The sequence below is a fragment of the Nicotiana attenuata genome, unplaced genomic scaffold (assembly GCF_001879085.1).
Source record: "Nicotiana attenuata strain UT unplaced genomic scaffold, NIATTr2, whole genome shotgun sequence".
NCBI lineage: Eukaryota > Viridiplantae > Streptophyta > Magnoliopsida > Solanales > Solanaceae > Nicotiana > Nicotiana attenuata.
This window is the reverse complement of record NW_017671589.1, coordinates 120,502-134,461: the sequence shown is the minus strand read 5'-3', so window position 1 is coordinate 134,461 and position 13,960 is coordinate 120,502.

Sequence of the window (13,960 nt, the reverse complement as noted above, 5' to 3'; positions counted from 1 at the left end):
GTTTGGACTTTGGACTTGTTAATCTTAAGGTTGCTACTACTTCGTATTGTTATTAATGTTGTCAGCTGTAGTTGTACTCAGCTGTGTCATATAGAGCAGCTTTAAAATTGTTATGGGTGTTGCTCTTTCTTTTTTGGATTATGGGTGTTGTAGTTGTTATAGCAGCTGTGTCACTGTAGCAGTGCTTGTGTCGTTATAACAGGCTAGTAGCTGGATTTGGTCTGAAGTTTCTCTCTTCAGTTGAAAGCAGTGCTGCGCTATTGNGTGAGTTGTTAGCAAAAATGGTAAACCACTTATACCATTAATGCAATGATGAAAGTAAACTAAAGAACAGACGAGGAAAACTATAAACTAATCTTGACTAAAATAAAGACTGACCCTATTCTCCAGGCGGGACCCCTGATTTCAAGAAAACTAAAAAATTGACCCTTTTTTTTAAAACTCCAGACTTCCCTTTTTTCTTTTTTTTTTTTTGAATTCAGACTTCCTTATTTTTCAATTTGATCCTAGGAGAAAGTTCGTCAGACTAGGTTTTCTATCTTAGGAGAAAGATTCATTAGACTAAGATTTCGATCCTAGGAGAAAATTCATCAGACTAGGTTTTCTATCTTAGGAGAAAAATTCATTAGACTAAGATTTCGATCCTAGGAGAAAATTCATCAGACTAGGTTGTCTATCTTATGAGAACAATTCATCAGACTAAGATTTAGATCCTAGGAGGAGAAAATGTGAAAAGCAATGGCAGCATTTTATGCATGCTAACAAGACAGGCAAGGGCAAAGATTTGAGAAACTTCCCTTTTGTCGGCTCTCCTCTTCTTCCTTTTCTTTTCTTTCTTTTCTTTTTTTTTCTTATTGTTGAACCAACTTTCTTGCACTGCTTTGTTCCTGTTTCAAATAAAGAGAACTTGTGAGTTTAAAATGTGGTGGTTAGTTTGTGGCCTTGATTTTGAGGCCGGCTGCTTCTGCATTTGCCAAGATGACTGATTTCCACTCGAAGACCTTGCTTGTTCCCGATATCCTCTACTTGTTGCATTGCATGAACTGGCATCCCCCAACCCTTATGTCTCATATGAATCCCAAAGCACGTCTATTGCTCCCACTTCGCGTACATGATGTTCTTTCTTGACTTAATCACTGGCCTCGGCCTTGAAGTTGTATTGTTCCTTCACTTGCCTTGATAACCGATTCTCACTTGGAGACCTTGCTAACCACTTTCCTTAACGCAGAAAATACCTCTGATCCGTTCACAAAAGCACCCTCCATCTGATATGTACCAAACCTTTCATGTTTCAATGAAAATACCTTTGATCCATTCTCCCCAAACCCTTCATTTGTTGCGTTGTTCACGAATTGACAAATACCAAGCCCTTGCATTTCAGAAGGATACCAAGGCATGTAGATTATTGCCAACTCAGTGTGCCTGCTGTTTTTCCTGACTTATGACGATTTGATATAGGGGTGGGCATATATTGGGTAAAACCGATAACCCGAACCGTTAATTCTTTATTGGGTTATCGGTATTGGGTTATTGGGTTAACGGTTCGGTAACGGATTAAATTTTTTTTATTGGGTTATCGGTTCGGTCTCGGTTATTTTTGTTATTGGGTAAAAACCAATAACCCAATAAGAATGAAATAATTTACTAATTTACCCTTAAGTATATACAAGGTTTTATTTTCCTAATTCCCTCTTCAGTCTTCACTCAATCTTCAGTCGTCTCTCGAGTCTCGTCTGTCTCATTTTGTTTCCGCCGCAGCCCCAAGAGTCAAGAGTCACCACCAGTTCTCCGCCATACATCAGCTTGTCAGTTCTCCGCCAGTCACGACGGCTCACTCCCTCACTCGTCAATCGCATCATGTAAGTTTTGGCTCAAGATTTTTCTGTTTGCAACTTGTTAATTGTTCTGTTTGCTCAAGATTTTTGCTTCTGTTTGCTTCTGTCAATCGCACCAGTTCTGTCTTCTGTTTGCTCAAGATTTTTGCTTCTGTTTGCTTCTGTCAATCGCACCAGTTCTTTCTTCTGTTTGCTCAAGATTTTTGCTTCTAATTGTTCTGTTTGGTGTCTTCTTAGTTCTCTACTCGTGTGAAATTTCTGGTTAGATGAGTAGCAAGAGTCAGTAGATACTGGACAGAAACATGGCTGAAAATATCAAATTTCTATAGATTAATCAGCAGATACTGTTTCATTTCTGTAGAAACATGGCTGAAAATTTCAAATTTCTGTAGATTAATTAGCAAGAGTCAGTAGATGTTGTTTCATTTTAAGATTTTAAGCTAAATCTGTAGTTATATTCTCATAGATTTTGCCAATCTTGGAAACGAACCCTGCAATGATGATGTGTAGAATCTTAGATAGTTGTAAGTTAAAACTTTGGTAAGTTAATTATTCAACTTATATAACACATTGTATGATTACAAATATTACTTGACTTAATATATTTTATTTTTATGTTTAATAGGTGTAACCATGCCTCGACTTTGTGGTCTCAAAGCTATCTCCATGTTTGGAGTCACTATGAAAGGATTGAAGAAGGTGATGATGGATGGTGGAAAGTAAGATGTAGTCATTGTCATCTTGTTTTATGTTACAATGCACAACAAACTGGTACTAAGTCCTTAATGAGGCATGTTGAGCGTTGTTTGGAGCGCAATTTGGTAAAGCCTATAAGGATTGAGTAGTTGTTGTGTTGTTTACTTGAATTTGAAATATTAGTATTATGTTTGGACTTTGGACTTGTTAATCTTAAGGTTGCTACTACTTCGTATTGTTATTAATGTTGTCAGCTGTAGTTGTACTCGGCTGTGTCATATATAGCAGCTTTAAAATTGTTATGGGTGTTGCTCTTTCTTTTTTGGATTATGGGTGTTGTAGTTGTTATAGCAGCTGTGTCGTTATAGCAGTGCCTGTGTCGTTATAACAGGCTAGCAGCTGGATTTGGTCNCGAGTTTTAATAATCAAATCACTTACCTCTGTGATACCTACTGATTTTCTCTCTTAAAAATCGCCTCAGAAGCTTCTCCCGTTCAAAAATTGGAAGAAAACTCGACCTGCTCATTATAGGTATACTGTTCACGCGTTTTACTGCTCCCAATAGATTCCTTGTGAAATTCTAATGAATTTAGGCTTTTGAATCACTCAATTTGACCTTATAATGAAGGAGATATGTAGGTTTTAAGATTTGCAAATAGTGCAGGTCTTTAATACGCCGTCAGGGGCAATTTCGTCATTAACCTGAAAATCTGGGCAACCTTGGTAAAATGACCATAAAATCCTCATACGATGTCCAAATTCGACGATTCTTTTTGCTACGGGTCCGTAATTAGGATACGGATCTAATGCTTCATTCAAACAGTAATCGGAGCTCATTTGTTCAATATGATATCATTTATGCTTGAAGAAACGACGTCGAAGCATAAGAAAAACGAGCACAACGCAGCCCAAACCTATCCGAAACTCACCCGAGCTCCTCGAGACAGCATACGAACATACTAACACGTCACATATGATCATTCAAACTTAGTTGCACTCTCAAAACACCAAAACTAACATCAAAATACCAAATTTACATCGGATTCAAGCCTAAGTTCTTTTAAAACTTCCGAAACATGCATTTGATCAAAAACCCAACCAAATTACCTCCGAATAACCTGAAATTTTGTACACACATTCCAAATCACCTAACGAAGCTACATCAACTCTCGTAATTCCATTCGACCCTCGGATCAAAATCTTACCTATCAACCGGAATTCGCCAAAATACTAACTTCGCCAATTCAAGCCTAATTCTACACCGGATCTCCAAAATCACTTCCGATCACACTCCTAAGTCACAAATCATCCCCCGAAGGTAACCGAATCGTCGGAATCCACATCCGAGCCCTCTAACTCATAGGTCAACATCCGATTGACTTTTCCAAAACAAGCCTTCCTTAAAGAGACTAAGTGTCTCATTTCCTTCCAAAAATCAACCCAATTCAACTCGTTCACATAAGACACTGATAATGAAGCATAACGAAGCAGGAAATGGGGGAAACGGAGCGGTTCTCATGAGACGACGGGTCGGGTCATCACAGAAACAATTGTAGGAAATCTTCCACATACTAAGAAAATACAACATGAAGCTAAACCCGAAAAAGTGCACATTTGGGGTCGGGTCGGGTAAATTCCTCGGTTTAGTGGTATCCAATCGGGGGATAGAGATCAACCCTAACAAAATAAAGGCCATATAGGACATCACCATAGTAAATAACGTCAAGTCAGTTCAAAGGCTGACTGGGCACATAAACGCGTTGGGCCGGTTCATCTCGAGGTCCTCGGACAAGAGCCGCCGATTGTTCTCATTATTGAAGAAGAAGAAGAGTAATTTTTTTGGACTCCGGAATGCCAGCAAGCTTTAGAAGAACTCAAATGGTACCTGTCGAGCCCCCTTCTGCTGCACACTCCGAAGGCAGACGAACAGCTGTACCTTTACTTGGAGGCTTCCGAGGTGGCAGTAAGTGGTGTTTTTGTCCGGGAGGAAGAAGGTACGCAATTTCCTATTTACTATGTCAGTAGAACTCTAGGTGATGCCGAATCAAGGTACCCTCACCTGGAAAAGTTAGCACTCGCTTTGATAAGCACTTCCAGGAAGCTAAAACCGTACTTTTAATGCCACCCTATATCTGTTGTAACCTCCTACCTGTTGAGGAATATCATGCATAAGCCCGAGCTCTCGGGCCGGTAAGCCAAATGGGTCGTGGAGTTTAGCGGATACGATATCGAGTACCGACCCCGAACTGCCATAAAATCTCAAATTTTATAAGACTTCATCTTCGACTTTACGCCGGCCTTAATAGCCGAAGTCGAAAAGGAATTGCTGCTCACCTCGTGGACTAATTCGGGAATCTGGACCCTATTCACGGACGGTGCCTCCAAAGCGAAAGGGTTGGGGCTCAGTATTGTGTTAAAACCACCTACATGAAGCGTAATCAAGCAGTCTATTAGAACTATAAAGTTGACTAACAATGAAGCCGAGTATGAGGCCATGATTGCATGTCTAAACTGGATTTGAACCTTGGGGCCGATGCGATCAAAGCCAAATATGACTCCCTCCTCGTCGTAAATCAAGTCAACGGAATGTTCAAAGTAAAAGAAGAATGGATGCGGAGGTACTTAGAAAAATTGCAAGTGACCCTGCACCAATTCAAGGAATGGACTCTGCAGCATGTACCCCTAGATCAAAATGGTGAGGCCGATGCCCTGTCCAACTTGGGATCGTCCGTCGCCTCCGGTTAGTTTAGCTTGGATCAGTGGTACAACTGATGAACTCGATAGTAGAAGAAGTTCACGCCGAATTAAACTCGACAAGTTTGACTTGGGCTTGGAGAAACAAATACATAGACTACTTGAAGACAGGGAAATTGCCTTCGGATGCCTAGGAATCAAGAGTCCTGTGCACCAAGGCTGCCAGATCTTGCTTAGTCGAAGGGGCATTTTCAAAAGATCCTTCTTCGGTCCACTGGCTAGATGCTTATGGTCGTGAGAGACCGAATATGCCATGAGAGAAGTTTATGAAGGCACTTGCGGGAACCATTCAGGGGCAGAATCCTTAGTTCGGAAGCTAATCAGAGTCGGCTACCACTGGAATGAAATGGAAAAGGATGCGAAGGACTTCGTACAAAAATGTGACGAGTGCCAAAGACATGCCCCGACAATCCATCAACCGGGAGAGATGCTCCACTCGGTCCTGTCTCCATGGCCGTTTATGAAGTGGGGAATGGATATCATCGGTCCCCTACCATGGGCACCCGGTAAGGTTTAATTCATACTATTATGACCGATTATTTTTCCAGATGGGTCGAGGCTCAGGTGTTTGAGAAGGTTTGAGAGAAAGAAGTCATTGACTTCATCTGGGATCACATAATACGTCGATTTGGGATACCAGCCAAGATCGTTTGCGACAACGGGAAACAATTCGTCGGCAGCAAGGTGAGTAAGTTTTTCGAAGATCACAAGTCAAGAAGATATTATCGACGCCTTATCACCATAGTGGGGAATGGGCATGCAGAATCAACAAACAAAAATATACTCCAAAACCTGAAAAAGAGGTTGACCGGTTTGAAAGGAAAATGGAAGGAAATCTTGCCCGAATTCTTGTGGGCATACTGTACGACTTCAAAATTGAGCACCGGGGCCACCCCATTTTCTCTAGTCTATAGAGCTGAAGCCTTAATGCCAGTCGAGGTGGGGAACCGAGCCTCAGATTCTAGTATGCTACCGAAGAGTCAAACAACGAGACCATAATCACAAGCCTGAAACTGTTGTACTAGAGGCGGGAGACCTCCATAGTCCGGTTGGCCGCCCAGAAGCAACAAGTAGGAAGGTACTACAACCGAAGAGCCAACCTCCGATATTTTCAAGTCGGGGACTTGGTATTGAGAAAGGTAACACTACACACCGGGAGCCTAAATGAAGGGAAATTGGGCACGAATTAGGAAGAACCATATCGAGTTGTCGGAATAACCAGCAAAGGCTCATATAAACTTGAAAGTGGAAACAGTGTACAACTACCAAACAATTGGAAACTGGCACACCTAAAATAGTACTATTGCTAATGTACTGACTTAATTTCATTTTAATTTTGTTACATTACGTACTAATGTATGCAGGTATTTGGCTAGGTGGATGTGCCTATTAGGTCTGAAAGCACGAGTTGCACTCTTTTTCCCTTAAACCGATTGTGTCCCGAAGTGGGTTTTCCGGCAAGATTTTTAGTGAGGAAACAGTAAAACGTGCTACCTTAGATTTGAAGATTGGCTCTAAATCGGAATTAGTGATCATTTGCATCAGATCAACAGTATCCGAGCCCTTTTTAGCCTCGAATACTAGGGGCCATTACCCCTAGATTAAGTCGATAGAAAGGGAAAGAAAATTTTATGTGTCAAAAGCTAAGGCTTGGTGGTTAGAATTCATTATAAGGGTCAAACGGTCATGTGAACCGTGCCCACATAGTCCACTCTAGCCATAGCATAAGGTTTTTGCGCCTCCGATCATGTACCATACATATTAAGCAATGAAAGAAATTTCTACTTCCCTTACACTTTATTGCTGCACATTTTGCTTCTTCGATCCTGGATCCTAAAGCCCACGGGCTACCCCTACTCGGGGACTGTCATTCGATAAAAATTTGGATGACTTGGGCTACCGAATCCTAGAGGCACCAAGCCTATTCGACAGTGCCCGAATATAAAAGGCTACGGCCATCACAAAAATGACTCAGAGACGTTCGAAGTCCGTACTCAAAAAGTAAGGCCTTAAGAAAATCGAAACTTATTAAAAGGTTACCCTCGGCAAAGACATAGTCTAAGATACTTAAGCATCTTAAAGGCCTTCGATTTTATCGAAGACTCGAAGCCACAAGTAATCCGAAGTCACCATCAAAATCATTTGGGCCTCTGAAGAATGGATACTCTAGTCTACATTTGATTCTATGCTAAAGCATTAAATACGATACGCAAATAAAAAATTGCAAATAGATGTTGGAAAGTAAAGATACAGTATTGCCAAAAGGGGAAAGTTTTATATATTAAAAAATATATTTACAAAGGCACAATAGAAAGGCCTCAAAATAAAACAAAAAGAAAATATACAAGGAAAAACTAAAAAAAAAAAAAGGAACTAACATGTTTACGCCTAGTCTTCACCGGGGCTCGACTCGTCACTAGAACCATCAGAACCCTTGGAGCCTTCGGGACCCTGAGGCTCGTAGAGTTCCTTCGCTTTGGCCTCAAGTCTTTTAGCTTCTTCAATCTCATCCGACAAGTAAAAACCTCGGGCATCGATCTCTTCGAGGGTCTCTCTCCAGGATAGCCACTTTACGTACTCAGTCTTCGTCTTTAATAGGGCCTCGACTACCTCCACGTCAGCCTTATACTGGGACAACATTTCCTCGATGTCAGTAGAGGTTGTATCCAATTTGGACCTCAGTGCAGCATATTCTTGGCCGAGGGCATCCCATTCCGTGACGGTCGAGTTCAGTTGTACTCGAAGGTCATCATTCATATGAGACAACTTATCGGCCTTGACCTTCGCCACCCGGAGTTGGTCCTTGGCCGATGCCAGCTCCTCCTTTGCAACTTCTTTCTCTGAAGCCAACAGGTCCATCCTGCCCTTCCACGCCTCGGTCATGGCCTTGACCTCATCCATCTCAGCCCGAAGTTGGTCGATCAGGTCTATCTTCTCTTGGACCTACAAAGTTGCGTTGTTAGTCACCACGAGTAGATTCTCATTTTTAGCCTTAAATATCTTTACCTTCTCGACCAGGTCGGCGTGTTCCCGCTTCAAGGTCGAGGCCTCCTTCTGGGCCTTTTCTAGCTCGGCTTGGAGAATCGGGAGATCCTTGAGGGCCTCGTCTTGTTGCTCACTAAGAGCCATGTACAAGTCCTTCTTCCAGACATGCTCTTTGAGCTCAAACTCGAGCTGGCTGATCTCCAAGCGGGATCGAGGAAAGCTTTCATGATGAAGCACTGAAGCCTTAAAAACAATGAAAATATTAGCATAAGTCTAAAACTAAGCAAGATTCACGAAGGGGTACGAAGGGTAAACGCCTTACCCAGTTCAACGCCTGTTGCGCCTATTTGAAGAGGCTCAACGTACCCATTTTGTTCATCTTTGCCCGATCCTCCTCGGTCACCACACATCGAAGGTAGCTAGCTACACCCATCAGAGCGGATAGGGCTCGAGCGTCTGCTGGGATAGTAAGAACGACCATTCTCTTATGCTCGGGGTTACTCTCGGAGCAGGGAATTACTTCACTAGTTTTGGGCTCGAGCTCGGCTTACCCACTCCCGGTGACACATCTTTTTTCGGGACCTCCAGCTGACCAAGCCCGGAAAGTCCTCCAGCGCAGCCATATCCATGCCATCGAAGAACGTGTTGAGGGCATCATCTGGGCCGGGCGCCGTCTCGCTTGATTTCTCTTTGCTTGCTTGAGCCTACTCGAGCATGGACTCAGTATAGGACATCGTATCCACGATGTCAATGTCACAAGCTGCCTCCTTCGGGATATTAAAGGCTTCTTGAGAGGTCGCACCCTCCGTCTCTCCCTCTGGTTCCCGAGTTAGAGGGGGATCGACCTTGTGGTCACTTTTCCTGATCTGCTCTCCCTCGTTGAAGGTTGACCCATGAGCAATGAACTTAAGGTCGTCGTCCTTAGGATAATCCCTGAGCCGGTAGAGGGAATCAGATTTCAGTACCCTGGACTTTGTACTCTTTTGCTCTTCCGGACCCTGATGGTCACCTTCTTCTTCTTTTCTTCTTCTTCTTCTTCTTCTTCTTCTTCTTCTTCTTCTTCTTCTTCTTCTTCACCTCGGCATCCGAGGAGCTCGAGGACTTCCTATTCTTCTTCTTTTGCTCCTCCTTTGCAGCAGCTCCGGCTATCCTGAAGCGGAGGGTTCGGCAAGTAAGGATGGATCCTCGTCCTCATCCAACAGCCTGAGTTCGATGGTGTTGGGAAAACCTGTAAGAAAAAAGAAGGCTTTGCAATGTGTAAGCTAAAAGTATGAAGGTAATCATTCAGGGAAAGAACCTCACCATGGGAACGGGGCTCCCATTTTCCTTTTGAGAGCTTGTGCCATGTGCGCTCGGAGTACGATACCTGTTTGCAGATCCCCTCGATCTACTCCCTGAAGCGGAGAACTGCAGTAGGAACTTGGGCAACAGCTGAACGGCGACAAACATAGGCAATTAGAGAAAGAGTAAAAGGAAATGACAAATACTCGAGAAGGAATATACTTACAGGATGCATTCCACTTCTTAGGGAACGACAGAAATTCGGAAGGGATGAGATCTTCGATTTTCACCCGAATGAACCTCCCCTGCTAGCCTTGATCTTGGTCCTCGTCGATGCTCGAGAACGGAGCCTTTCTTGCTCGGCGAACGAGCTTGATCAACCCCCCCCTCCCCCAGAAGATTTGGGGACTGTATTGATGAAGCAGATGGTCGAGGGTGAACCGAGGTGCTTCGGTGTTGTTCACAAAGAGTCGTAGAAGGATTACGATCCTCCAAAAGAACGAGTGAATTTGCCAAAGGAACACCTCATACCTTTTGCAAAAGTCAAGGACTATGGGGTCTACCGGGGCGAGCGTGAAAGGGTAAGTGTAAACACTTAAGTGCCTCTCCACGTGAGTAGTGATGTCATTATTGGGACCGAGGACGACCACCTCCTTACCCTCCCAGTTACAGTCCACCCGGACTGTGGGTGGTGTTTCCTCGCCTAGGTCCTGTTGACTGGAGGTCTTCTCGATGTTGAAGTCGTTCCCGATAGAGCAGCCTCGGGTACGAAGCTCTTCAAGGGAGGCTCCTAGGCCACCTCAGGAATGGTCACATCAACGTCTCCAGGTTAGAAGATGAAGGAGCGGTTTGCTGAGGCACTTACTTGGAATTTTTTTCCATCGGAATCTGGGAAATATGAAGGTTTGAAAATGGGATGAAAATCTGGGTTGAAGATCCAAAAAGAACGGATGAAGATTGAGGATGAAGGTATGAAGGTCTAAGGGGCAATGTATGAAGATTTGAAGGAGTTAAAAGTAAGTAGAGAATTCGAGGGTAAGTCGAAGAGTTCTGGAATAGGAAAGTGCAGAAGTGAAAAAGGGTCGGAGTTTTTATAAGGGAAAAACAATTAATGCGCGATGTTTCGCATTCGAGGATAGTCAACCAGTGGTTGACACGTGTCCGAAGTCAGAACAACGCAACGGATATGATGTTTCGTTAACCTAACAACTCGTTCGTAACGTACGAAGGAAGGAACCGAGGTTCACTTTTCGCTTCCCGTCGCTTAGATAAATCTATCCTCCAAGAAACATGGGGACTATTTGTTTACAGGTAAAATCGGGGACGATGTTCACCCCGATTTCCCAGTGAGAGAACGAAGGGGGAGCAGGAATCCAGGAGATTACAATCGAGGTCAGAGACCCTTCGTATCGAAACCCTGGAAGAGTGAACGGTATCTCCGACATCGGACATGGTAAAGCGACACGTCCCGGGCTGAGTGTAAGTTCTAGACCTCGGGAGACATAGTGAACGGTTATGCCTGATGAATAGAGGGTCGGAATACTTTCCCTCGATTATGGATCAACAATTACCAGAAAATGAAGATTTTTACCATTTTTAGACTTATACTAAATTGAAAACTCTCCTACTATATAAAGGGTATATTTTATAAGACACATTGTAACACGCAAATCAAAGCAATACAAATTTATTTTCTGCCTTTTAGACACTGTTAAAGACTTTGCTCATTTATTCTGTTTCTCATTCACGACTGGGCTCGAACCGAGGGTCCAATCGAGGACGAGGTCATTGGTCAGTCTAAGTTCAGGCTTGGTCGCAATACTTCAATTGGTTTGATTGTTTATTTCTTCTCTAATTCATTAATTTAGTATTCTTAATTGTTCGTGTTGAATTAGACTATGTATCCTTAGAATCACGTACAAATTTAATTGGTACCCAATTTTGGGATAAACACACTTCTAAACAGAAAGAATATACATTAAGAAAGCGATAGAGAAAAATATCTTACCTGGAGTTGCAAGACACGTTGGGAAGAAGTGGAATGCTCTACCTTTTTTGTTTCCCAGATGAAAAATATATTGAAAGGGAAAAAAGGAATTGGAAAGGTTGCCTTGTAATTACATCATATAATTACCTCCAATTCTTTACCCCCTCTTGAGAATTGAAGAGTGTAATTACTCTCTCCCAATTACACCCAATTCCTCACTAATCAAGTAGTTACTTGGTCAAACAAACATGTCAAAGTGTGTAATTATATCCAAATCCAATTCCCTTGTGGCTTTCAAACGGGCTCTAAATAAGACTTTTTTTTCCTTTGTTATGGTCATATACAACATATCAAAAACTAATAATTTCTAAGATATTTTGGCAAAGTTACTCATTGATCAATTTAGATAAAATCAGCCTACCAATATAGTTAAATGGCAATTAACGTGCTATAGCTACAATATCCATATTAACTGGAAGTAGCTACAATTTTGTTACTGCTGTGTTTTATTTCATCTATTCGCGCGATGTATTTATAAATACAGTGAGGTAATCCGCCTAGAAAATTGGGATTTACAACTGTTAATTCTGTATTTCCTGTATGAATGTATTTTATAAATATAGTAAGGTAATCCGCCTAAAAATAGGGATTACATATGTTAATAACGGAAAGCGCAATATTGGATTGTTTTTAATATCAATATATTGAATTCAGTTATATTCAAACAACAAAAAATTAAGAAATAGGGTGTATACCGCTCGATTCAATTCGGTTGTATACACTGTATTCAATTCACCTATATTCATTGTTAACTATTATACATTGTATTCAATTCACCGTATTCAATTCGACTATATTCCAAAAAAAAATTCAAAAAAATAGTGGTATTCGACTGTATTCAGTTCAATATATTCATTCTTGGCTGCTTTTACACTATATTTAATTTGCCTGTATTCAAACAACAAAAATTAAAAAATGCAAGGATCTGCCACAAAAAATAACCTTCGAAATACATAAATACATGCAAAAATATAATGTATTTGTATAGAAATATATTTGAGTGTATTTTTACAGAATACAATGTATTTGTATCATTGTATGTGACTCAATAGCAAAGAAGAGAAGAAAGTTCGCCCGAGATAGCGTCTTGCGGCCAAGAAAAATACTATATATATTGTATTAAAACTAAAAATGGAGACGAACAAATATCCGGCCCTCAAATCTTTCATCGCGCCTCCGACTTTTCAAATGATACATAGATCTAAAACTTTTAGTTTTGAGTAAATTGAATACAGTGTATCAAATCTTCTATCGCGCCATGGATAGATCTGGAGCGAAGAGGGAGAACAGATCTGGCCATGGCTACGAATTGAGCTTTTGGAAATCTGAAGAGTCGCCGAAAATATGAACAGATTTGGCCATGGCGGTGTCGCCGGAGAAGACGACGGCCTTGCCGAAGAGAGACGGAAAAGGGAGGGAGATTTGAGGGAGAAAAGAGAGGGTTGAGGGAAAAATTGAGGGATTAGTTGTACATATTTGTACTTTGATGTAAAATATAAAAAGTAACTACAAATAATAATATTTTAAAAGTATTTTGGTTTATAATAAATAAGATGCATTATTTATCTATATCATGTAAAATTTTCAACTTTAAATGGATTGAGATGAGTTGGATCAAGATGGATTGAGTTTAATAAAAATGGCGGGTCAATATCCAGTCCAACTTTGGGCAAGTTAGGCTGGTCATTTGGGCTTAGGTCAAATCTAACAACCCTAGTTCTAGTTATTTTGAGGCATTCAAGTTGTGAAATAGAATCATCTCTTCCTCCACCTCTTTTCTTGAAAATTTTGAGGATTTAAGTGTTATCTTACTTCAAAAAAATTCTAATATTTTCTTTCTCGTGCTATATAAAAGTAGAGTTCTTAAGAATGATATATGTATTTTATGTCCTCTTAGTGTCTTTATGATTGTACGATAAGGTCACATAATATTTTAACAAGTTATCATAACGTTTCTCCGATGAAAGAACTTCTTTGGGTTTGAAGATTTGTGAAGAAATAGCTCATCGAGAAGGAGTCCGGAACCAAAATGTGGTTCTTTTGGACTCAAACTACACAAATAGGTGTAAAAAAAAAAGTTACCATACTATATATAACGCCAGAAAACCTGGCGCTATACATTAACGGTAACTGCATCGTTAATGTATAGCGCCAGATTTTCTGGCGTTATACAAAAAAAATCTGACACAACTGATATAGTGCCATAAATTGTGGTAGTACAATATATTCAAAGTGCAAATAAATTGACAACAACATATTTCATAATTATTTCATATGTCTAATAATTACCAAAAAGAAAAAGAAAGAGCACGTAGCTCTAGAAGAACATATAGCGCCACTTTTTATGGCACTATATCAGTTG